This window comes from Giraffa tippelskirchi, chromosome 7 (assembly GCF_054371585.1).
Source record: "Giraffa tippelskirchi isolate mGirTip1 chromosome 7, T2T-mGirTip1v1.2.pri, whole genome shotgun sequence".
Taxonomy (NCBI): domain Eukaryota; kingdom Metazoa; phylum Chordata; class Mammalia; order Artiodactyla; family Giraffidae; genus Giraffa; species Giraffa tippelskirchi.
The window spans coordinates 111,580,571-111,606,531 of NC_137281.1; the positions used below are offsets into that span (position 1 = coordinate 111,580,571).

The following is a 25,961-nucleotide window of genomic DNA, read 5'->3' on the forward strand; positions in this document are numbered from 1 at the left end:
AGCCAGGGTCACCACTCTGCCAGCTCACAGGAGCCAGGAGGCTTCATTACCTGTGGTTTCAAAGACCTCTGAACTCTCTTAGGAAGGAAGCTGTTGAAGTTCAATGTCATATTATCCTTTTCCTGAAGCATTCATTTTAGAGAGAAAGAGAGAGGAAGAGTACATACCATGTACTATGCTCCAAAGGAAATTTAGAAAAGGGTTTTCTATACCTTTTCACTTGAGAAAATGCTTCCTGGTTTGAGAAAAGTTACAACAGACTCCCATACAAATAAGATGCTTCTCAGAAATTAAATCTTAAATTAGCTATTAATTTAAACTAGTCGAAATCCAAATGGACTGTGTTCACCTTCTCTTTCCTTTACTAAAAGTTGTTCTGTGATTACCCCCATTAGCACAAACCTGTATGATGTGCAGTATTGCTGCAGGTTTTATGCTCCTATGGCATACCTGGTACCACACTGTGACAAAGTTTCCACAAATCTAAGGATGGGTTCTTTGGAAGCCTGCCAAATTTATTTAAGAACTTTAATTCTTCTAAGAGTGCATAGTTCCTACTTTGGAAATATTCAAATGTTATTTTCTTTTGTGAATTAATGATCATTGAAGATGGCAGCTGTGGTATTTTTAACATTCTTATTTGATCAAAGTTAAACTTGGCAACCATATATTGACCTTCTCACAATTTCACAATTTCCTTTTCTTTTTACATTTTACTGCTCTGCAAAATCCAAACTCTGGAAAACATCAGTCTGTGGCTAATTCTGTCTATATGGTAATGGGGAGAATGCAGATAATCACCATTTTCAATACGAAGTATCAAATTCCTCCCCTAATAAAACATGAGTTGATGGTAAGTAGGACACCCAATGTGCTTGAATTGTGTATTTCTCTCCACCCTCTAATGGAGTTCCTAAAATTAAGCCATAGAAAGATCAGAAAGGAGGAAGCAGAGGCAAAAATTATCTGAATAATCAATAAACTGGCTGAGTAATGGACCTAGTGTTGATGAATAAAATCCGACCTATACAGTGTTTGGAACATACTTACATTAAAAATTTATTCAAATTTATTTTGATTCAAGTCTAACTGAACATTCTGTATTTTGTCTGGCAACCCCTCACCCAATAGTATCTGACCCTTTAGAAAATACATAGGAAGTGAAATCTGACTTTAAGTAGCACATACCTATAAATGACTATTGATGAAATACACCTGAGTGGCTACAATTTTATGGTTGTCTTTATGTTGTCTAGTTTTCTCATCTAAATATGGAATATTTAGATGATTGGGTTTTTTATAAAACACAACAACCTTCAATTTAATGCAGAGGAGAGTGAAGCACATTAACTTGCCCCCTGTTGGCTTACCTTGCAAATGAGCTGATAACCAATGTTTACAGGCAGGTTCTGCCAAGTCACCTCAGCTACCCACCTCCAAGCTGACAGTTCAGGTGCTGCAGAGTAATTCCCTTCAACCCTTGTAGTGTTTCGGGATCTGAAAGTTTGTATGTGGGAAGAGAAGCAGAAAGCCAAGATCCCGCGAGGCCCGCAAGGTGCTCTTCCATTCAACACGCAGCCGACATCTTCTTTGTTTCTTGTTTTGCCCTCTGATGTTAAAGCTGATACAAAGCTAGAAACACTACCTTTGGAAATAATGTCATTTGCAGCAACATGGATAACCTAGAGATTATCATACTAAGTGTAGTAAGTCAGACAGAGAAAGACAACGTAAGATATCACTTATATGTGGAATCTTAAAAAAAAAAAAATACCAGTAAACTAATATATAAAACAAAAATAAACCCATAGACATAGAAAACACACTTATAATTAGCAAAGGGAAAAGGGGAGAGAGGGATAAATTAGGAATTTGGGATTAACATATACATATTACAGTATATAAAATACATAACCAACAAGGACCTACTATATAGCATACAGAATTATACTCAGTATTTTGTAACAACCTGTAAGGGAAAAGAATCTGAAAAATAAATACATATACTTACATATTTATATATATATATCTGAATCACATATATATCCAACATATATATTTATATATATATGAATTACTGTGCTGTATGCCTGCAATTAACACAACATTGTAAATCAACTATACTTCAGTTAAAAAATAAAATTAAAAGAATTAAACTCTACCTTTTTTCACCAGACTACCTGGCAGTTGTGGAGTTCCCCACCTTACCCTGAAACAAAAGTAAAAAAACTGTCCAATAGTGCTAATAACCTGCCTGCTAATATCTGCAGGGAAATTTACTTTCCATCTGCAAAGTCGACGCCTATTTTCTGTTAGGGAAATGAACTGATACAAGCTGGAGACTGGCGGGAAAGCAAGAGTCCAGGCCAGATACTTGGTGTGCATTTCATTTAAACGAATGTGAATGTGAAGAGTGCTTTGTTTTGTTTTTTTCCCCCTGGCCACCTCAAGGCTGTTGTAGAAGTAACGTATGGGGAAAAAAAAAACTATATAGTGAACAGTGCTTGATATATTTGAATATATTCAAATGAATGGAGAGTGAAACCCAAAATGTAGAATCAGAGGCAATTTTGTGGTCAGTCTCCAGGTGGTTTGCTGAGGGTTGGGATAGGAAAGGTGAATTAGAAGGTCCCATCCTGGCCCCAAAGCCATCTACCAGGTGAGTCTGGGCAGGTCATGTTGTCCTCTGGACATTGGTTTCTTTCCTGCTCAAATGAAGGCATTGCAGCAGTTAATCCTTGCATTCCTTTCTACCCCTGATCTAGAGCGATACAGAGGAGAGGAGAAATTCCTGCATTACAAGTCAGTGAACAGGACTCATCTGCTTACCTTCTGGGGGTTCGAAGGCTGCCAATTTAAAATGGCAAAGACACGTTGCTTAATCTCGTGTTCTGACCTTCAGAGGCAGAAGTGCAGCCATTCTTCATGCCTTCCTCTGCCCACTCCTGCCTTGTCGGGGGAAGATTGGTTGCGTTCTTGGTCCTCCCAGGGACCCCATGAGCTCTGTCACCGACAGTCCCTCTGGACTTCCAAACACACAGGTCATCGTTATCTTTCTTTTTCAGCGCTGTTACTTGAGTTGGATGAGAAATAGGCAGAGTTCAACCACTGTAATTATTTATATAGGTATACACAGACGACACATACTGCTTTAGTTTCTAAATCATACTCTGGACTCAGAGTCTCTTTGCCATATACTTTCTAGGCCTTTTCCCACTGGTCTTGTTCAGAATCTGTGAAACACGGCCCTTTGGTCAGCATTTGAAAATTGAACTCATATGGGAATGTGTATACTTTTCAAGGTAATCAGCATATACTCCAATTCTGTCCTTTGTAACCATGTAGAAAACATGGTGGAAGTTATCCAAGATTTCAGTGAAATCCTTTCTGTCCTGAGTCCAGATGCTCATTGATTTCCTCATGCTTCCACAGATGGCTGTCCTTTTCTAATACTAAATCCTAGAGCAAAAATCACAAGTCTTCATCTTCCATGTTATATTTCTCACCTGGGAGCATTGATGTGAGTCCCCTATTTTTCTCTTTGGGCTCCTTGGATTTATGCCAACACCAGAGCAATTAAACCAGGCACCCCATTTGCCTTCCAGGAGCTTTTGTGTTATTCTCATTGGTGGGGTGCATTCTCAATTTGGACAAACGTTCCTACAGCCCCCAGCCCTCCCTTGACCCCACTTTTTCCTGACCCTCTATTTTTTTTTTTTAATGTGAACTCTCGTTGGCCTTCCCAAGATGGAAAATCACTGGATGGCCTCTACCTCTTTGCAGTCCACACTTATTACACTGCTGGCATTTGCCCAAATTATGCCATCCCTTCAGGATCACCTGACACCATTGTGATCAGTCTCATAAGCTGACAGCATCCCACTGCCTACCCAGGTCGTTGCTCCATCCCAGTGCCTCTCAGGGCTCATGGATTTTCCCACTGTCTCATGTTTGACTGATTCATCCAACATCAACCCTTTATCAATTCAGCAAGATAACTTGAGTGCCTCTCTCTGTGGGTTATGTGCTCTGCCAGAGGGAATTAAAAAATGCAGTCCTTGTCCTCAAGGAGCTTAGATTCCAGTGAGAGAGACAGTAAAGAAATAATCATTATACATGTTGACAAAAGCTGTGAAGAAAACAAGGCTGCTGAGAGAGATTGGTGAAGCCTGTTTTTAAATTTTTATTTATTTATTTATTTTTGCACTGGGTCTTCATTGTTTTGCACAGGCTTGCTCTAGCTGCAGTGAGCAGAGGCTACTCTTCATTGTGGTGGCTTCTCTTGTTGAGGAGCATGGGCTCTAGGTGCTTGAGCTTCCGTAGTTGCAGCACAGATTTGGAGCATATATTTGATAACGTGGTCTGCAGTGAGAAGCCAGCCATGAGAGGAGAGGGGTTGGCATTGTCTTCCAGACCTTGGGCTCAGCAGGTAAGCAGACCCTAAGGCAGGAGGGAGCTAGGGCGTGTTTGAGAACTGAAAAGGGCCTCTCTAAATCCTCCCTGCTTTTCCAGTCCCTTCTTTCAGAGATGTCACTGGCTTCACCCACTCAGGCTGATTAATCCATCTTCTGAGCTGCCAAAGGTCATTCTCTGTGGCTCTCCTCATTTAACACATGCTATCTTTTGTAACTGAACTGTGTGGAAGATCTTTACAACACTTGGGTTCCATATTTCATCTCTCCATGAGCATTGATCAAGATTCCATTTCTATCTACTGTGCTAAAGAAACAGCTGAATTCTAGTCAGTTCATTCACCATTAAATCAAAAGCCTGGTCTGTGGTAGGTGATATATTCTAGATATTTTGCTTAGTGCTGGTGTCTAGAAATAAAGAAACCCCAGTCTAACCATGAGGAAAACATTAGAGAATCCCAAATTGAACAACATTCTACAACACACCTGACCAATATGCCTCAAAATGGTCAAAGTCAGGGCTTCCCTGGTGGCTCGGTGGTAAAGAATCCAGCTGTCAATGCAGAAGATAGGTTTGGTCCCTGGTCTGGGAAGATCCCACAGCCTCAGGGTAACTAAGCCCTTGCGCCACAAGTGCTGAACTTGTGCGCTAGAGCTGGGGAGCCACAACTACAGAGCCAATGTGCCGCAAGTACAATATGCCCAATGTACTGAAACCCAAATGCTCTAGAGCCTGTGCTCTGCAAGAAAAGAAGCAACCACAATGAGAAGCTCGTGTACCTCAACTAGAGAGTAGCTCCGGCTCACCGCAACTAGAAAAAAGGCCACGCAACGAAGACCCAGCACAACCAAATAAATAATTTTTTGTAAATTGTCAAGGTCATCAAAAACAAGAAAAGTTCAAGAAACTGTCAAAGACCAGAAGAGGCTAAGGAGATGACTAAATGTAATGTGGTACTTGGATGGCATCTAGAATAGGAAAGATCATTAGGGGAGAAACTAGTGAAATCTGAATAAACTATGAAAATCCGTTAATAGCAACCATCCGGGAACTTCCCTGGTGCTCCAGTGGCTAAGACTCTGTGCTCCCGATGCTGGGGTCTCAGGTTCCATCCCTGGTCAGGAAACTAGATCCCACATGCCACAACTAAGAGTTTGCATGCTACAACTAAATATCCTACATGCCTCAATGAAGATCAAAGATCCTGCATGCTGCAACTAAGACCGAGCATAGCCAAATAAATAAATATAAATAAGTAAAAAACATTAAAAAAAAATAGAAACAACCTAATATTGATCCCTTAATTATAGTAAATATACCATTGTAAAGCCAGATGTTAACGATAGGGGAAACCAGGAAAGGGGTATAGAACAACTCTCTGTATTATCTTTGTATCTTTTTTATAAATCTAAGATTATTCTAAGATAGTTTATTTAAATTCAAAATAAATAATCAAGACATGGAACCTGTCTTCTGTGAGTTTACACTAGAATCAAGAAAACACACTTTTAAATAAACACTTGCAATATAGCTAATAATAAAATTATGTACCAAGTACGGAAGTAGCCCAAATGCAGCCATGATTGTCACTAAGAATTTAAGGACTGATTCACTGAGGAGGGAAATGCCTGGAGCTGGGTTTTGAAGGATTTTTGGAGTTTGAAGAATGTAGAAGGCAAGCCTGGAAAGGTCAGCGTGAAATCCTTTCAAGCAGTTTGGCATTGACAGAAGAGAAATAAGGAAGAAAAGAGAAGAGCACCACTTGGGTATTTGCTGACCAGTTTTGGTAGAACCGTTGGTAACCTCATTATTGGTGGCTCAGGCTTGAGCATTATTGTCCACCAGAATTCCCTCCCATTACTCTCCACCCAACTGTGCTGGCCATCTGCTTGGTCATCTTGGACTCTGAAGTTCACTGGACCAAGTTTCGGGAGGTGGATAGAAAACCAGGAAAAGACAAGAGTGCAGAGAACCACAGGAGCTGTAACGTAAGGACAGACAAGAGCTCAGTGGTCAGGCATGGTTATTTTCTCCTATCTGGCCAGGCCAGAATGTCTGCCACGCCCATGACTGCAGGTCTAGGAGACAGAGGGTGAGTCCATGGAGAGCAAGGCCTTCGTGCTTCGTTGGTGCTGCACCCCCAGTGTCCCTGTGCCTGGTTTGAGGTCAGTTCTCAGAAAAAGATTTGATGAGTGAAAGAAAAGACTTAACCCCAAGCCCTCAGCCACAGGGAAATGAAGCAGAATGGGAACCTAACCTGGGACAGCCCACCCTCGAGTCTGGAAGTGGCTGACCTCCAGTGGGGATGGTTTCTCAAGTCGTCTCTCATGAGACCAGAACAAGGTGGTCCAAGAAGAGGAGGCAGTTAGGAGGCAGCTGAAGCACAGAGGAGAACTGGAGGTGGAGAAGGGTGTTGAAGGACCATGCTCAAAGGGCTTGAGAAAGCAACATCAGTGAGGGAGCCCAGTAGATAGTGAATAAACCAACTGGTGTCAGAGAAGAGAAGCAAACATACAGGGAGAAGCCACGGCCCTGAGAGATGCTGTGCTGCCCAGGGCAGTGAGACTGGGTGAGCGGCAGATTTTCCATTTCCAAGGGCCCCATATAAAATGTAAAATGGAGGTAATTACACTGACAGCATCATGGTTTGTAGTGGGATTGAAGCGACATTATCTGCACAAAGCTCCTAGCACAATGCTTGGCACGTAAGTGCTCCATATTTATTTTTGAGGTCATTGTTATTTTATTGTTCTTATTAGATTCTCAGGAGAACAGAAATCTTATTACTCCACATACAGCCTTGAGATGAGCATCCCCTAGCCTAGTGCGTCTTTGTTCCAAGGCTGACCCACCTGAATTGAGCTGTGGGCAACCAGGGAAGTCAGGTGTTGAGAGAGTTCTGGAAATACATCTTACCCAGCCCCACCCCCAGAAAATGGTAAAAGGTTCATCTTTTTACTTCGTCATTTAATCAGTGGTTTCACACACATTAACACTGTTGATTTCATTTTTTTTTGAAAGGGTACATGATACAATATTTGAAAGCATGTAAAGTTGAGGTGTGTGCATGCTTGGTCACTTCAGTTCTGTCTGAATCTTTGTAACCCTATGGAACATAGCCCACCCGGCTCCTCTGTCCATGGGATTTCCTAAGCAAGAATAGGGGGGTGGATTGCCATTTCTTACTCTAGGAGAACTTCCTGACCCAGGGATCGAACCCATGTCTCTTACATCTCTTGCATTGGCAGGCGGGTTCTTTACCACTAGCGCCACCTGAGAAGCCCCTCAAGCAGAGGTAAGCCCTATCTTTTAGCCAGCTATCAGTTTCTTATGCAATCTATTAGAAATAATCCATTCTATGAATATATGAGCATGATGAGTCCAAACATATGTACTCAAATATATTTATACACACACAAACATACACTGTTCTACATATTGGTTCTTAATTAATGCTATATCTTTTTTTTTTTTTAATTATCTGTACTGGGTTTTAGTTGTAGCATGCAAGTTCTTAGTATCAGCACACAGGATCTAGTTCCCTGACAAGAGACCAAACCTGTGTCCCCTGCATTGGGAGCACAGAGTCTTAACCACTGGACAACCAGGTCAATGAACACTACATCTTTAGAGCTAATTCTGTAGAGTCCATACAGAACTGCATTATTCTTTTTAATGACTGGGTAATACTCCATTTTATGGATATACCAGAAATTACATAATCCCTTACTAATCAACTAAGTTGTTTCAGACTTGACTGATATAAACTGCTGCGATAGCTTCAAGCATATGCCATTTTGTATATATGCAAATAGATGTACATGATAAATCCCTGGATGTGGAGTTGTTAAGAAAATGGGAAAGATGCATGTGTAATGTCAGTTAATACTGCCAAGGGGTCCTCCATAGAGATTTTACCATTTTACATGCCCACCAAGAATGTATGTGAGTGCCTGTTGCCCTACACCCTCACCAACCAGAATGCATATGTTTTTTTGTTTTGTTTTTTCTTAAAAAAGGATCTGGTTTTGTAGCAAATATAAACATATGAGCAAAAGCCTTTTGCCCAGCTTTTTTTTTTCCTGGAGCCCAGTCTGTCTCTCCGAATGTCTCTCTCTTCACTGCTCCTGTGCAGATATGTACATGCACACAAAGCCTTGCCCTTTCCCTGCTACAGTTTGACTTTAAAAGCTTTAATTCCTTCTTTTTTCATATTGTAGTGGGTTTTCATCTTTGGTGGTTTCCATTTGCAAAAAAAATAGAAAGGTAATTCTTGGGCGAGTATTTTCACTGAGTCCCACAGTCCTCAATGCAGAGGGTCTCTTAATCTTTGCAGAAGCGATTGCTGCTGCCAGTATGTCAGGACCCATTTCTTCATTAATTTTTCCAAAGCCCTGATAATACTGAGGGGATGGATACTAGGGCCAGTAATGCCCAGTAATTCGCAATATTTACAGAGTTTCTTTGTCTGAGATCTCAAAGTACTTGACAACATTAAATCATCATTCCCTTGGCTCTCTCAAAAGCATCTTTGAACCTAGATGGATGATGCAGAGAAATGAAAACTCTGCTTTCTAGCCAAATTGCCTGAAAGGTGACCCGGAAGAGAATGCAAACAGATCAGCATAGTTTCTACCATAGTAGCAAATAACTTTGGTTGCTCTAATTTTTCTTTCTTTCTTTCTTTTTTTTTTACCTTTTTTTAGATGCTTTTCCAGTGAATTGTCTGTGTATAAGCAGCAAATAGAAAAGTGTCTCTTCCAGGCATGTGGTAAAGGAGTTAAATGATATCCAAGAGTGAGTCCCTGGATGCAGAGAGACGTCTGCTCAGGCCTTCAGGCCACTACATTTTCTCAGGTCTGAGTCTCTGCTCCTCTTTTCTATGTGAGAAAATGTAAATACAACAGAACACAGCTTCCATTGGCCCAGGAAAAGAAAGGAAGAAGGGAGACAGGGCGAGGGGTGGAAAAAAAGGGAGGCATGCAAGCGGAGGGGAAGGTCTAATTTGGATCTGATGTTTTCATCCCATGTTGGACTGTCAGAAAGCCCAGTGCTGCCTCACGCATTATACCTGATCCCACCGGTAAGTAACTATCTTCATAGATATTTGCCTCACTCCACCCTACTCCTCCCTACCTTTTCCCTACCCCATAGTCTCCACAATCTCCATATTCTATACACATTAAGCACAGAATATCAACCACAGAGCAAATATCTTAGTGGGAAAATGTTAGCAAATAGCATCTCATATTTCAGATACAGAAACCAAGGCACCAGAGAAGCTGTAATTTATTTAGTGACAGAGATTCAGTGTTAGACACACATATCCCAAACTACATCTACCAGATCAGGAATTATCCATTCATAGGGTTGATTTTTAAATATTATACACAAATAACACTGAAGAATGAAATGAAAGTAAACATTACTGCAGTCCCACTGCCCCAACCAATCATACTGCTTTCATCCCCTCTCCGTGTCCTCTGAAATTCTAATTCTACATGCACATAAAGTAGTAACTAGAATCTTAAGAGTATAAAATTGTGGGCAAGAGCCCAGGCACTGGAGCCTGGCCACTTGTGTTTATATATCCAATTCCACTGTTGAGTAGCTGGGCCTTAGTTCCCCCATCTGTAAAATGGGAATATTAACAGTACCCACCTCATGGAGCTATTATGGAGAACCAGTGAAATATCCATATTAAGTAGTTAGCAAAGTGCCTAGAATATAGTCTGCTTCTGATATAAGTTAGCTGCTGATGCTTCTGTTATTTATATTATTATAAAACTTTGCTTTCTGCTTTTTAAAATATATTGAACGCAAGCATAAAAAAAATTTGATCACAAACCCTTACTAATCTGACTGCCCACTCCTGGTGGCAGTTCCTGGGAGTGGAGGGGTACTGCAGAGGAACAGGTAGCATCTTTTAGCCCCTTTCCTTTGAGACCCTCTGCAGACCACGCCTGCAATGGGCTTCACCGCTGTCCTGACCCTCTCACCCTTCAAGTCTCAAAGGTTTTAAGAAAAAAGAATAGGGTGGGAATATTGTACATCAACTATACATCAATTTTAAAAAATGAACAGGGTGGGGGAGTAAAGAGGTAACCACAGAAGATGCTGCACTCCTCAGAGTTCCCAAGGCCTAGATAGCTTGCTGCATCCATCTGGCCTAGGTGTTCTGATTATTGCCTTTCAGGATGATGGTAATGAAAGACATTATCATTCTGGTAGTTTTAAACCAAATTGAGTATGTTTTGTACTTTACATTTTTTTTTTTTAGCTTTTTGTGTTGGTGTGATTTCAAATTTATAGAAATTTGCAAGCATAGCACAAGTACCCTTTATCCAAATTTATCAGTTGTTAATATTTTGTCCTATTTGCTTTATCAGTCTCATTCTCTGTCTCTCTCTTTGCCCCCCACCATACAAATGTGTGGATATATGTATATATACATATATATTATGCATATATATGTGTGTATATATATTATATATATATATATAGAGAGAGAGAGAGAGATGGGGAGGAAGAAGACATTTCCCTTTACTCTTTCTCAGTGTGGATTTCCTAGGAATATGGTCTCTCTCTTCTGTACCACAGTACAATGATCATAATCAGAGAACGTAATGTTGATACAAGACTTTCCTCCAACCTCCAATCCAGTTTTTGTATTTTTAAAGCTTCCCTTGAAAAAGCAGGTATGGGACAAAGATGATAAATGTATATCACAGCCTAATTAGGCCACTTGTTCACCTGGTGACCTTCTCGCCAGAGTCATTCTTCAAAGCCCCAGCTCTAACAAGGCTCCCCTAAAAGCCTTTGTGTCTTCTCTCCCATCTGGCAGAAAAAAAAACTTCTCTGCTAGGCAGCTCTCTGTGCAGCCACGGTGATAGCCCTTCTAACACACAGCTACCATTTATACTGTCTGTCCACACTGGACTGTGAGCTTCTCAGGGTTCCCAGGGCCCCTTGTGTAACTGACAGATTGCTGGTGCTTAGGAAATGTTTGTTAAAAAAATGTATGAGCAACTTCCATGTCCTGGCTGTTGTAAATAGCACTGCGGTGAACACTGGGGGTTCCTGTGTCTTTTTGAATTATGGTTTTCTCAGGGTGCATGCCCAGTGGGATAGAGGTTGGAGGAGATCCAAGAGGGAGGGGATATATGTATACATATATCTGATCACCTTCATTGTACAGCAGAAACTAACACAACATTGTAAAGCAACTATATCCCAATTTAAAAAAAAAATGATCACATAGACAGAATGGAAGCCTCAGGTTAGTTGAACTTGATAAAGAGTTAGATTGTTTCTTTAAATCTATATGCTGAAGATTCAGCGGTACACAATACAGGAGGTGAGATTATACATCTATCTTAGGAACATCTTAGGGCAAGCAGGAAACAAAAAAAAAAACTATACATGGGATCTTGGCTCCTGCCTTCCGGCCACTCCCTCAAACTCTTTTCTCCTCCCTCTGTTCCAAAATACGGTAACTGCTTAAAAGAATACAGTTATGTGCCGGAGACGTGTATAGACTAGACTCTCAGAAGAGCCTTGCCTGTGAGCATAAGAAACGCAGCCCAGGATTTCAGCACTTGGCAGCCCCGGGCGCCCCATGGTTCCTGCCACGTTAGCACGCAGTAACTTTCCGTGCCGGCTCCAGGCGGGCGGCAAGGCGGGGGCGGGGCTCCAAGCTGTCCCCTCGCGGCGCAGCCACCACGGGCGGGCGCCAGGGTGCTCCGCAACCGCTCTTCCTCGGGCTAACCCGAAAAGCCACATGTCCCTATCCAGGGAGAGCTCCAGTTGAGTTTGCGGCAGAACCTGGGAACTTCCAGAGCCCTTGAATTGGAACGTGGAGCTCATTGTGTTCCCTGGAGCTGCTCTTTCTGGAAGGCGCTGTCACCCACCAACCCTGGCAGCTGCTCCATGCTGATTTAGATGTCTGAAAACAGAGACCGTGGTTGAGTTCAACCTTTATTGAGCAGGACTAGGGTAGGTTTAGACATTGTGATGGTATTTCATTTTCATGTAACAAATGCCTATGTGGCAGTTTGGTGCATGCCTGGCACTTGTTCTAAACAGTTTACAAACATGAACTCATTTAATCCTCATGACAGCCTATGAAGTCTGTTAGTATTATTGTTTCAATTTGGGGCCATGCAGAAAGGGTAAGTAACATAGAGGATGGGACTGGGTTTCTGCCCTTGTGTAAACTAATACTGCAGTATCTTTTTCCCTTTCATATAGTCTACATTGTTTTTTACCTACTTTTCCATTTGGCAATGATCTCATCCACATTGTTGTTTGGATCAATCTATAAATACGCATTAATACTTCCCATGCTCTCCAGAGAAGTCTGAAGAACATTCCTGGTTAGGGAGGTGAAACATCTACAGTTTAGCAACAAAAGGAGAAGGTGAGAGATGCTGACCTTGAGAGCTTCAAGGAGTTAAAAGGTCGGAGAGTGTCCTCTTACGGACAGGAATGGTTGGGAAAGGCCTTAGAAAAGGTGGATGGAACTCTTTGAAAATTAGATCACCTTTGGATAAATGGAACCAAAAGGATCAGCCTTGTATGGCCAATGGCTTCCTGGGCTTTGAGGCCTGAAAATACAGGCAAAGATGTTATGTACCTTCTGCAGAAGGTGTCTCAAGTAATGTCTATGGTTCTACAGCTGAAAATTATAAAGCCCTAAAGTCTTGGGTAGTTTGCTTGTTCTGCCATCTCGTGAGCCCTAGTGACGGTTCAGGATGCCTGACCCTTGTGCTCCAATCTGTCCTGACTCATGTGGTGAAGTGATAATATAGAGAAACATGGGGGAGTGTGGAAATGCAGCTTAAATGTAGACAGATTTCAATTCAAGGAGACCTGTGAAGAAGGAAAGTAGTTAATGTGTTTAAGTTTCCAGGATTGTGAGTTTCTCAATTCCCTTTTATGTTATGGTATTCTTATGATGTAGAATTTAAATTTTTTAGCAATTAAAGCAAAAAAAAAATATTTTTCAAACCCACTAATTACAAATGCACCCCAAAGGAGTCATCATGATACATTATCTGTAATACAGGATAGCCATAGTGATAGCCCCAAGATATTTTACACCAAAATTGGTCAAAAAAAGCTGAAATGACTGCCGAAGTGCAAGACTCTAAATTCAATCCTCTATCATCAGAGTAATCAAAACTCACCTTTGTCTCCAAAGAAAGATAATTTACTGAAGAAGATGTGTCAGTTTTTGTCATGGTTTTATTACCATAGTCTTTTGGAGAAGGCAATGGCACCCCACTCCAGTACTCTTGCCTGGAAAATCCCATGGACGGAGGAGCCTGGTAGGCTACAGTCCATGGGGTTGCTAAGAGTTGGACACGACTGAGCGACTTCACTTTCACTTTTCCCTTTCATGCACTGGAGAAGGAAACGGCAACCCACTCCAGTATTCTTGCCTGGAGAATCCCAGGGACGGCGGAGCCTGGTGGGCTGCCATCTATGGGGTCGCACAGAGTCAGACACGACTGAAGCGACTTAGCAGCAGCAGCAGCAGCATGCTTTAAATCAAAGAAGCCATGACTGTGTATTGAATTCTGGAGAGTGTGCTTTTCATTATCAAATGTTACAGTAAGCAACTTATGTTGGACATGATTGCAATTAGAGCTTAGTGAACCACAAGAAGGGACGATCCATGTAGGATACATCCGTGTGAAGTCCTTTGCCAGGAACAAGTTTTAACCTTTGTACAGCTATCAAGGGAAAGGTTCCAGTATTCCCTGTGAGAATATCTGTCAAGTTTTCATTTGAACAGGGAACACCTAGTTTATGTTTTCGAAGACCACTCCCTTCTTAAGCTGAGCACCTTTGGGCGTGTATAAGCAGGAGGTGTTGGGAAAGATAAATATATATATATATATATATATATATACCAGCTTCAACCCCAGCAGATTAGCGAGATTTGGAGAAATGGGCAAGACAGAAAAAAGAAATTTTTTTCAAAGAAACTGTGCTTTCCTATCTCATTTAAGTAAATTTTGAGAACTGATATTTGGAGGGTTATTCTGGTGGCTGGGTGCGGGGGAGGGGAGGTGAGGAAGGGATTGTGTTTCAAAAATAAAATTCATAAGAAAGATGACTTTTCTCTTGAAATGGGAAAGTAAATTATTTTTATTTTTGTCACCACAGTATGAAGAACATATTACCTGTGTGTCCTAACTTTTATAAAGCTCTTTTATGGACAATAAATACATGGAGAAAGTTGTATCCACATAAATTTATAATGAGTCAAAGCTTGGTAGGGTCAAATACAGCATGAATAGGAACTCTGCCTCCTAATATTTTGATCCAATCACTCAACATTTGACATGCAGTTCCACCTTCACTGGTTCAAGTAACCACCAATGGAAATTACTTGGAGAAAAAAATTCCAGAAAGTTCCCAAAATGAAAACTTTAATTTTCCTTGGTCCCGGCAACTATTTACATGGCATTTATATTGTATTAGGTATTATAAGTAAGCTGCTGCTGCTGCTGCTGCTAAGTCAAATGACTTAAAGTATACAGGAGAATATGCATAGAATATATGCAAATACCATGCCATATTATGTAAGGGACTTGAGCATACTCGGATTTTGGTATCTGTGCGGGTCCTTGAACCAATCCCCCATGGATGCTAAGGGACAGGTGTATTTATTGGACAATGCTGTGTGCCAGGTGCCTGGAGTGTACACAACAGGACACACTTCAGAAAGTGTATATGTATGTGTGTAAGTGCTGTGTGTCACCAAGTACTCTTGAGTGTTTGTGGGAGGCTATATGGGTAGATGAGAGGCAGAAAAGGGAGGAAACATAGCAGAGGTCCTCTCTTGGCCTTGGTCAAAGTTGGGAGAGGCTGGAGTCCTGATACCCAGGCATTGCTCCATCACTATTTCTGAGCATGGCGTTGCCATCACATTCTTGGAGTCCCATTTACATATGCCTCACCTCCAGGAACATAATGGGGAAGATCCAGCCAAGCTAAATGGTCAAGAAAAGAAAACATGTGTGGTAATAATTAGAAGGATATTTAACAACTTATCTGTGGTCTACAGTTGTCCTGTCCCAACTGGATCATTAAAAATTGCCCTCAGATACAAACCCCAGTCACTACTCTATGACTTAATAGTTTTGAGAAGCAGAGTTTGACTTACCATCGTCACTCTTAAGATCACTCTTAAGAGCACAACACCCTTCCCAGGAATCTCTCATTCCCAGCTGCACACAGGGTACCCCAGTCTCTAACACAGTAGCACCCTACCTCTGAAACAGCTCCGCCCCAAGTTAAGCCTAGCAACTGTTGTCAAGGACCAGAGGAAGCCAGGCTTTCTGCCCTCCACGGGGCAGGTTTGAAGACTTAATGAAGACTGGGCTGTGGAGCAGCTCACAGTTATAGGTTTTTCTGTGTGAGTGTATATATTATTTTTTTGCTTTATTCTCTCTTCCTGGTCACCCACTGTGTTATGAAACCGTTACAGGCATCAGAATTGGCACGACAGCTCTACTGTGAGTCCCTCCGAGGGAGCTTATGGACAAGGTATTCTCTGAGAGGGCTTCTCACTGTCACTGTTCTACTTCTTGCTGAGTGGCTACCTCAGACTTTGCTGCCTTTCAAGACTGTACAGAGTTCACCTTTTGCTTCTGTATTTCTGAGGTAAAAGTAGAGGCCCCACATTTCACTGGTGCCAGGTGTAAATTTTGCCTTGATTAGTGAACAAGCACTTATTGGGAACCCACTGGATCCCCCAGTTGTGATCAGCTGTGATCAACAATTGGGCTCAGCTGTGTCTGATTCTCTGCAACCCCATGGACTGTAGTCCACCAGGTTCCTCTGTCCACAGGATTTTCTAGGCAAGAACACTGGAGTGTGTTGCCATTTCCTTATGAGCAACAAAAATGGCATGCCGTGTGTGCCCTGCACTGACAGTGGGCACCGAGACTTTGCACCGAGTCAGACAGAGACAGTCCCCGCTCTAACGGGTTCACCAGCAAAGACTACATATAAGCCCTGCCTTTGATAAGTTATGGTAAGATTAAAAGGAAAAGATCATGGGGCTGTTGGTGGTTTTTGTTTTCTGGTTTTTGATATTGTTGTTTTAAAGCATTTCTGTATTCCAGAAGTTTTCATGAAGTGCATTGTCCTTTTAAATGAAGCTTGTCTTTCACAGTAAGAGCATTTCCATCAAATCTTCTTTAAGTTATTCCTCAGAGAACTGCTCAGAGGTGTGTGCATGACACTGGGCTGAGAACAAGGGGCTTCCTACAGCCTTGCTGTGGACTCGGCACACCTTTGGGCGAGCCAGACTGACCCTGGATCTGCCCCAGGCATGGAATGGTGTGGTCATTTTTACTTGTACAAAGTACAAGATTGTTCAGGGAAAATCAGTTTATTTTTACCTGACAGGCTTCCTTTTTCCAAGCTCTTTTCCTGGAACATCGTTCTGACATATTTGGGATCTGTTTTGGTTCTAAGATCAGAATCTCTTAAACCCTGTGACCATGGGAATTCCTCAAGACTTCCCCTCAACACTCCTCTGGGGCTCTTCCAGATTCTTAATTTCTCTCTGAACCTTTCTGAGGATGACATGGGATGTTTTCCAGTGTTTGGTTAACAGTAGATATGGGTAAAGCAATGAACAGAAGTCGAAATTTCTCAATCATCACCAACCAGCAGCCCCCCTGGTGCAATGGGGAGGGTACCTGGCAGGTGTGAGAGACAGATTTTAATAGACAAGAAGGGGATAGAAAGGGGAGAGCAGATGCATATGCTAGCATCTGTCTCATACTGCCTGAAGACACGTCACCACACCACCCTGGAGAGACACACGCCCTTATGGGGTTTGATCACCACTTGTATTTAATTACCACTCTCAAGTCACATGTTCTCGAATTGACCTCACTCTTGTTGATTCCCCAAACCACAGCTACATGTAGGTGAATGTATATGTGCACCCATGCATGAAAAAGGATAGAAAGTGTTTTATGTATATAAGTGTGTCTATATTTACAAAACTTTCTGTATTTTCTAACCTGTTCCTACTGCATCTTATGAGTCGAACGGAGTTGCATTGGCTTCCCCTGGAGCAGTGGCACTTTGGGGATAAAATAAGTTCAGCTCACCTGAATGAGACAAATCCAGATGGGCATGCTTCTGGGTTAGGGCTTCCCTGGTGGCTCAGACAGTAAAGAATTTGCCTGTGATACAGGAGACCTGGGTTCAATTCCTGGGTTGGGAAGATCCCCTGGAGTAGGGAATGTCAACCCACTCCAGTATTCTTGCCTGGAGAATTCCATGGACAGAGTGTCACAAAGAGTCAGACACAACTGAGTGACTAACACTTACTTTACCTTCACTTTTGCTTCTGGGTTGTCCACATGTGAAGGAGTGGGATGGAGAGTGAGAAAACAGACCCCCCTTTCAAAGCAGCCCTGCTACCCTTGGTCCACCAGGTTCCAGGTAGCTAAGGGTTTTCACAGCAGCAGGGCCTCATCAGTCCTTCTCTGCTCATTAACAAAAGGACTTGTCATCTGGAGAACTGGATGCCATGTGTTTGTTGTTAGGAGTTCAGGACAAACAGGTTCAGCAACCCACAAAGGGTTTTCTGGCAAACAGAAAACATAAACAGTTTCCATATGAGCTGTACTGGGAGGGAGCAGATGCCCCTGGCAGACCCTGGCTCTTGTGTGGTCACGTTCTTCCTCTGCCCACCAGGCTTTGCCTGTCGTGGGTTTTACTGGATACGCTCACAGGGTGTCACTAGCCTTCTGTGCCCCGGCTGCTGACGGAGCCTCAGGTTTAGTCACCTACCGGCTCCCAGCTCAGAGTCCTCACCCCACGAGACTTAGGGGAGCACCTTCCCTTCCTTTCTCATTTTATACATGTTGCAAGGTGCAGGCGAGAGATACCGGCTGGAGTGTTATTCTTTCCTCTTACCAGCCTCCCCGAGGAGATAGGCAGACCTCCAGGACTTAGAAGCAGTCTGTGTCTGTGCTCAGTAGAGAACAGAAGCCACCCCGTGCCCCTTTATCTGTATCCCCTGACCCCAAGCGTGGTGTATTACAGGATTCAAAATACAGGCATCAGAGCGATCAGCTCAGCCAAGTGCTCCAGCTCTAAGATGAACGAAAGAGCGTTAGGACTTTCGACTGTGGATAATGGCAACTAATCCACCACCACGTTCATGGAGGCAGAGTGGGGGCCTGCAGGGTGGCGCTCCCTCTTTTCAGTGGCAGCTCTTAAAGCATGGCTTCCGGAGAAAATTGTCCTGGTCCCCCCTTGGGCATAGAAACCTGGATGGAGACACAACCTTAACCTTACTAATTTGCTTATTATCTCAGGATGGGAGTTCTTATTTTTTTCTCATCCATATAGCGAGAATACGTATGTAATTTACTATGTTGCACTCATTTTATATGTATGTGGGTGTGTATGTGTGTTTGTGTGTGTAATCACATTTAAAGCTCATGGTAACTATTAAGTATAACTATGAATGTTAATTGAGGAAGCTGAGTTTCACATGTTAAGCAACTTGCCCAACCCACATAGCTAGTGAGTGGTAGAGGTGGGCTTGAACCAAGTTGCTTCTGTCAAGCCCTGAAGCCTTGTCCTTCCTGCTGTGCCAGGCTGCCCCATACCTCCCAGAGTTTGTAGGACCAAAGGTAGACGCAATGCCTTTGTAAGCCAGGGTGTCAGTGAGCTATACTCTTTTTGTTTTTTGGCTGTGCCATGTGGCATGTGGGATCTTAGTTTCCTAATCTGGAATTGAACCTGCACTCCCCTTTTAGAAGTGTGGACTACCAGGGAAGTGCCAATGTGAGCTATATTCTAAACTCTTGAATACTTGGGGCCTTCTCAAGAGGTATTGAGCTCATCAATGCACTTTAATTGGGAAGTCTTAGTCACTCAGTCATGTCCAACTCTTTGTGACCCCATGGACTGTAGCCCACCATGCTCTTCTGACCATGGGATTCTCCAGGCAAGAGTACTGGAGTGGGTTGCCATTCCCTTCTTCAGGGAATGGATGCAGTTTATGGATACCTCTTTTCTTCAAAAGTATACACACTTAATCAACATTATCAATGCTTTAATGTTCCTCACTGTATTACTTGCCTTCTCTCGTACAACTTTTTCATTTCTATTTTCCACCCACTCGACCTCTAAATGTAGACCATTTTCTCTAAGTCCGCTCCCCTCAGCAGGTGGCCATCCTCCAAAATTGTCCTTCCTTCCTCTTCCTCAGCTCCATCAACACTCACATTCAGTCTGTGCTCTTAGGAGGAAAATATTCCATGAAGCCAAACTTGATTTCAGTTCTACTTCTGAGACGCTTACCTTTTGACCAGATAGCCCACCAACCTAAACAGACACCCAATTTTCCACCTAAACATCTAACTTCATTATATGGATGATAAAACATACAGGAGAAAAAATGTACCCATTTTTTTCACTCATCTACCAAAAAAATTTCCAGTTTTACTCTTTCATGTTTTATCATATGCATATAGGTCACTTTTTTGTTTTTGTAATTATAGTATAGATTCATAGTGGTATTACTTTTTCTATAATTTCCCCATATCAGGCTTCACCTGTTTGTCTGAAGGAAAAGCTAATGGAAGTTACAGAGGCAAATTTTTTTGTCCCCCTAGTGTTGCCTTTTCATACGTTATCAACATGGGAATTTGAAGGTGCTCCTTTAATAAACAGTGAAAATAAAGGGGAAATATCCTTCTCTTTGGCACCCACTTTTCAGGCGTGTTTAATGACCCTGAAAGTACAAGTGAAAGTGTTAGTCGCTCAGTTGTGTCTGACTCTCTGTGACCCCATGGACTGTAGCCTGCCAGGCTCCTCTGTCCATGGGATACTCCAGGCAAGAATACAGGAGTGGGTTGCCATTTCATATTTGAAATGTTATGATTAATATCCACTCTTCCATACTCAGGACTTTTAGGATTTTCAAAGATCAGAAAGGGACAATCACTGACCATCATGTCCCTGACAGCCTGGTGGGCACATTAGAGTAAGTTGAGTTTCAGTCACACAGCCACCCTGGGGGGAAAGTACTATTATTACTCTCATTTACAGATGAGGAAACCAAGGTTCAGAGGGATGGTGCTCCTTGCCCTGCTGGCAAGGGACAAGACAAGATTCAAAGCTCTTTGCAACTTGCCACCTGACTTTCCTCTTAGAAAAATCTTCACTAAAAAAGTGTTGGTCTGTGTGTCATTTCCAAGGCATATGAGAGGAAAGGCAAGGAAGAAAAGGAAATGGACAAGGTTTTACAGTCAGTGACACATACATATATTGCAGGCACACAGAGAATATGAAACAGATGTAAATGTACTCAAAAATTATGAGAGAGGCAGCTGTAGTGATACATGTTAACAGGAGACCTATTACTCATAATTGATTTTACTAATATTTTAGCATCTGACCTGTTTCTCTTAATTGAATTGAAATGTCTTATGCAACACATTTGTTTTACTGACTTTGGAAAGATATAATCACCTTCACCTACACTTTTCTTTTTAAAATAGAGGTCTTTAAAAAAAATAGTAATTTCTGAACAGTGGCCTTAAACATAAGTAAAATGTAATTAGAATTTTCTTCACTACAAAATGCCTAGAAAATTGTGAAGACTTTGTTTTAAAGGGAAAAAATATAAAGAAGCGGCATTTTGCACAATGATCAGTGAGGTCACCCTGAACGAAAATAAAATCTGTCCATTAAATTCTTCCTAAGAATCACAGATCGAGTCACTCGGGAGTCACTACTCTGCCCTGTTTAACTTAGTCGAAATTAGTCATTCCAAAGCCCTTAAAATATAAACTAATTTTTTACCACCGGGAACAGGGTAAATCGGAGAGACACAGAGAGATTCTTATGGGAGCACGGGCATCTAAGATCTCGGCTTCTAGGGACAGATGGCTTGCTCTGCTAAACTGTGAAGAATGCCAGTCTTCTGGGCTTGCTGATTCCTGGGCCTGGAATATACCAAGGATGAGAATTGAAGAACGTATCGGGAGATTGTTCGCTAAAGCAGGTAAAAAATGATGGCTCTCACCTCAGGCTTCAACTGGGCTCACGTCCACCAATCTCTGCCCGGGGTTAGTTGAGACTTGGAGAAATTTGCCAACATTAGAGGAGGTTCATTTTTGTTTTTCAAGTTGGCAGGTCTTGTCTTAGAAAAGAAACTGAATTGGTATACCAGCTTTAATGGGTTATACGATGACTGAGCATTGGGGGAGAGCAGAAGAGGGAAGAGACAAGTAAAAAAGGAAAAAAAAAATTTTTGAGAACTTGCAAGAAAGAGGTCTTGCTGGCCAACAGTGGCCCTAGGTTGACATCTGTTGTACATTAGTTTCAAGTATGTCTGTTTCTTAGTGAATGATCTCAGAACTTCAGTGATAGCATCCACAGGGAAAATTACAAAATGAGCTTGAGGAAACATTTTTCTGGGTTCCTTCTCCCTGTGCCCAACAGGGAAAGAGCGGAGAGAAGCCCTGACTAGTCTAACTTGAGGCCACCCATTGGCTGGTAGGACTAGGATGAAACATCAGCACCTTTAATGTGGGGTTGAAAAACGGAATGCCAGGAAGTTAAAAGGACTTAGGGGAAAATGTCCTTTGGCCTTCCGCTGCATGACAGGATTCTGAAGTGACAGCTAGTGAGCAGAGTAGACTCAGTTAGTCCAGTCAGAGGAAAAAAGCAGCTAAACCAGAGGACCAACATCAGTAATATCTTTGAGTACAGTGATGAAAGAGTGAGGATGGCTCTGCCAGAAAGGCGGGCCTCTTCATCAGGTTTCCCAAAGCAGTTTGCGTCTCTGGGAGGCTGTCGGAGGAAAAGAGTCCTGTCTATTGGCTGGTATTTATTGAGCACCTACTAGGTGCTCATACGACTCTAAACCCATCGTGCAAAGAAGACTCCATCCTTCTTTATTGTTGCTGAGCTTAAGATTGTTTGAGGTGGAGACAGGTGGTGATTTTATTTTCTACTGAGACAAAGACAGTAAAATGTTGAATGGAATAATAACAAGAAACATGTTTTCATATTGATAGGAATTCAGTAGTGTACAAACACCAGAATCTGTGATGAGGGTTAAAGATATGCTGAACTGAATCCCCTTTTCCCTCCTTCTGTGCCCTTTTCTCATGCTGATTCAGTGCTGGACGCCTGATGGGGTATGGAATCAACAGCCAAAAGTAATGGAAGCAATCTGAACCAGGCTCCAGCCACTCCTGTTCTAGAGGCTTGCTTGGAGATCTTTTGCAAGATTGAACCCATTCCAGAGTAAAGAATTCTCTGTTCCCCACTGCCTGTGTAATGATACCCAGCTCTACAGAGTGAAGATAATCAAGTGAGAAGGCTTGGTTTATTTCCCCTCGTATGCAGCTTTCCTTTGACTTATCCCTTCTAAGGAATATCTCCTCCCTCCCTTTGGTCCAAAATTAGGTTAATGGTTAGCACAGGGAAAACCACTGGCTCATAAACTTTGGATAACATGATTTCTTAGCTTTACTACAAATACGTGCATCCCTTTTGATTATCTGAAGATTTTGTACCTTACGTTACCCCAAATTCTTTCGATCCAGAGGTGTTAGGGACAATTATCTGCATAAAAACAGAATAATTTTTAAGTCTGTATATCTTCACAGTGAAATTTATATGCACTATATTTGACTGAAATTGACACTTTTTTATTTGGATGATTGCCCTGGATAGGACACAGTCTTCAAGAGTCTCTCTGATTCTTTCCTTTTCTCTTCTACTCTCTCTCTCTCTCTGATCTGTGTGTGATTGCTCAATTGTGCTGTTCCTGTCATCGCCTGCTTAGTAACAGCAATGGGAAATGAGCCACAAAAGTGATAACCCATTGTATTTTTTTTTTTTTAATTCTGCTGGTCTTATGAAAAACTACCAGTCACTTATTTCATCTCACTTATGGTCGATCAGTCCTGCATTTTTCACCTCCTTACCGTGGGTTTCTTTGTGCTGTGGTTCCCAGCCATGGCCTGCTTCCTGCTGAATTAAACTGCAACCCAGACAAAAGCAAAGAGCACATCTCTCCCCAAGTTCACTCAGAAGGTCGCCCCTGGTGAGATGGACATTGCGGATGTGCTGGAAGGATTAGAGGCTGCTTTGATAAAACCCGCGTCTGTTCTCTGCTCCAGGTCCTCAGAGTGGAAGATCGGATAGATTGCCGTTGCCTTGCATTATTTAAGAGTTTTGATGAGCAGCTCCCATCAAAATTCCCCACAGACTCCGGACCATGTGTGCGTACGTGCGTGTGTGTGTGTTTTAAACACCACTTTAGAATGATTGAGATGCTCAAAAGGACATTGCCGTGTGAGCTCTTAGCAGCGCTCACATTCCATTAGGTTGTCCTTCCTTGAGGTCTCTTAGTGGCCCTTCTGTTCTATTTGATGGCAAATTCTGTTCATTCCAGATTGTATTCAATCCCTTTAGCAGCTTCAAACAGCTCGCTCGTGCTGCAGTTTTAGCATTTGGGTGCTGATCGCACCAGTCCCTGAACTTTTGTTATTTTCCACGCCTTTGATGGTTTTCCTCCGTTCTTCTGTTTTCGTTGGTTTCCACTTTCATCTCTGCTGTCTGTTCCGCGATGGTGTTATCTATTCATCCAAGCGAGTCCGGTCATTCAGCCCTCTGAGGAAAAGGCCATTTCCTCCCCTCTCTGGCCTGGCTGCCCCAGTGGGTGGTCCGTGATTTATGCCTTTCATCACACCACTGTGGAGACCCCTCTTTGGGCAACCACTTTGGTGATAGGATAAGGATGAGTATATCATGATTTCGTTTTTATCAACCTCTTCTCTGTCTTCCCATTTTTAGTCGACATGCAGAGGTTTCCGTTATGGCCGGTATCTTTATAAATGGCTTCAGCTCTGATCTCTGAAAATGATGAAAGTAAGACCACCTCATTTCCATCTCTGGACTTTCCATGGATGTGTATTTATTGTCTCTTTCTAGAGTGTGGCCAAATGATCAGAACATTGAATAGGAATGAGTCCTTGAGGATTTTATTTCTGGGTCTGGCTTTATCTCTACCCGAGAATTTTACCCTGGAGCTGCCACACTTTTGTTCTGTCTATAATCCTTGCCTTAAATAAATATCACCTGTTATTTTGCCAGATTAAAAATTTTACATTTTATTTCAAAAGCCCTGCTATCAAATAATATAACTTTTAAAAGTAACTTATTATAGTTCTTTGATAAACTGATTCAGTATTTTATGCCAAACAAAGGCTGGTAAGAGCAAGATTATGGGCCGGAGCAGAGATGTCAAATGAGCACCCTTTCAATGTGGAAGGAATTTTGGAATTAATCATTAGAATCACTCCCTTATGCTACTAGAAAGCACATGTAATACAGCCTGTCTGGACCACCCCCTTCCCAACTTGAATAGATAAAATATTAAAAAGTACCAGAAAAGTTTAAGTTGATTAATGAAAGAAAGATACATTAAAGAAAGAGATATAACTTCAAAGTATGCTAGTCTTGACTTCTGAGACCATTGTAGTAATGGGCACTGGGGCCCCTTGCAAGTGCTCTGTGTATCTCTATCACTCAGAAAAGGCTAGAAATTATGAAACAACAATCATATGATCAGGCTTGGTTTATAACCTGCATCATATGAGCTACTTTTCTGTGGATTGTCATGAGGTCCGATAATTAACATTTAACTGGTGATTTACTGGTGACATAGTGTTGAACAGCCATGTAAATTATCTCTTGTGGTAGGAATGAATAGAAAACACAAGTGTGAACCGAAAGGAAGATATAATTAGTGACCAAAGTTTTCTGAAAAAATACGACAGCCTCATGTTTCACTTTCAGAAATTCTACAGTGGAAGTTTTCCTTACACTTGCCAATCTGAGTTTCTCAGGATATAAATTCCTAAAGAATAAGAAATCAGTTCTCAATATCCAGCCTGCAGCAAAATTGATTGAGCACTGGACTGAGAGTCAGAAACCCAGGCTGAAGTCTCAGTTCTCCCTTTCTCCGTGTCCCAGGCTAAGCTGGGAAACCTCTCCAAGCTTCATCTACCCCATTGTGAGTGAGGATGTTGACCCTGCCTGCTGTCTTTCCCCAGCCATTGGTGAGTGCCCAGTGGTAGGTAGCCTTTAAACTGCATTCTCATTAACAACAACAGTAGTGATGAAGATAATAATACATTTAATAGCAATTTAGAGGTGGCCACGGTGATTTTAATGCAGAAAGCATTATTCTGGAGCCTGGACAATAGATGGAGTGAAAGCAGCAGAAATACAAAAGTATAGTCCTGGCCTGAGCAGCGGCTCCCCTTTCCTCCAGCCAGCCTGGAGCGAAGAGAATTCATCTCGGCACCTTCGGCTCCTGCATTGTGGAGTCTGCACAATGTGGATGTAGCTGGCAGGTGTAGAGGCAGCAGTTTCCATGACTCCAATAAATTAACGAGTGTTCACGGATGTTTTGCAGCTGCCCTGGAAACAGGCTTGCAGTTTTGAAAAAGAATTCTCGCAGCCACGAA

At 42.2% G+C, this 25,961-nt stretch overlaps 1 protein-coding gene and 1 long non-coding RNA gene across 4 annotated transcripts in view; both read left to right on the top strand.

Annotated features, from left to right (window-relative positions):
* The window catches only part of RORA (RAR related orphan receptor A), a 796,368-nt gene that overhangs the window by 645,757 nt on the left and 124,650 nt on the right, over positions 1-25,961 (top strand). The gene's annotated exons all lie outside the window — the stretch shown is intronic.
* Positions 20,694-24,590, top strand: LOC145512877 (uncharacterized). Its single transcript, XR_014058888.1, has 2 exons — positions 20,694-21,475; positions 22,599-24,590. It is a non-coding gene; the product is annotated as an uncharacterized LOC145512877 (long non-coding RNA).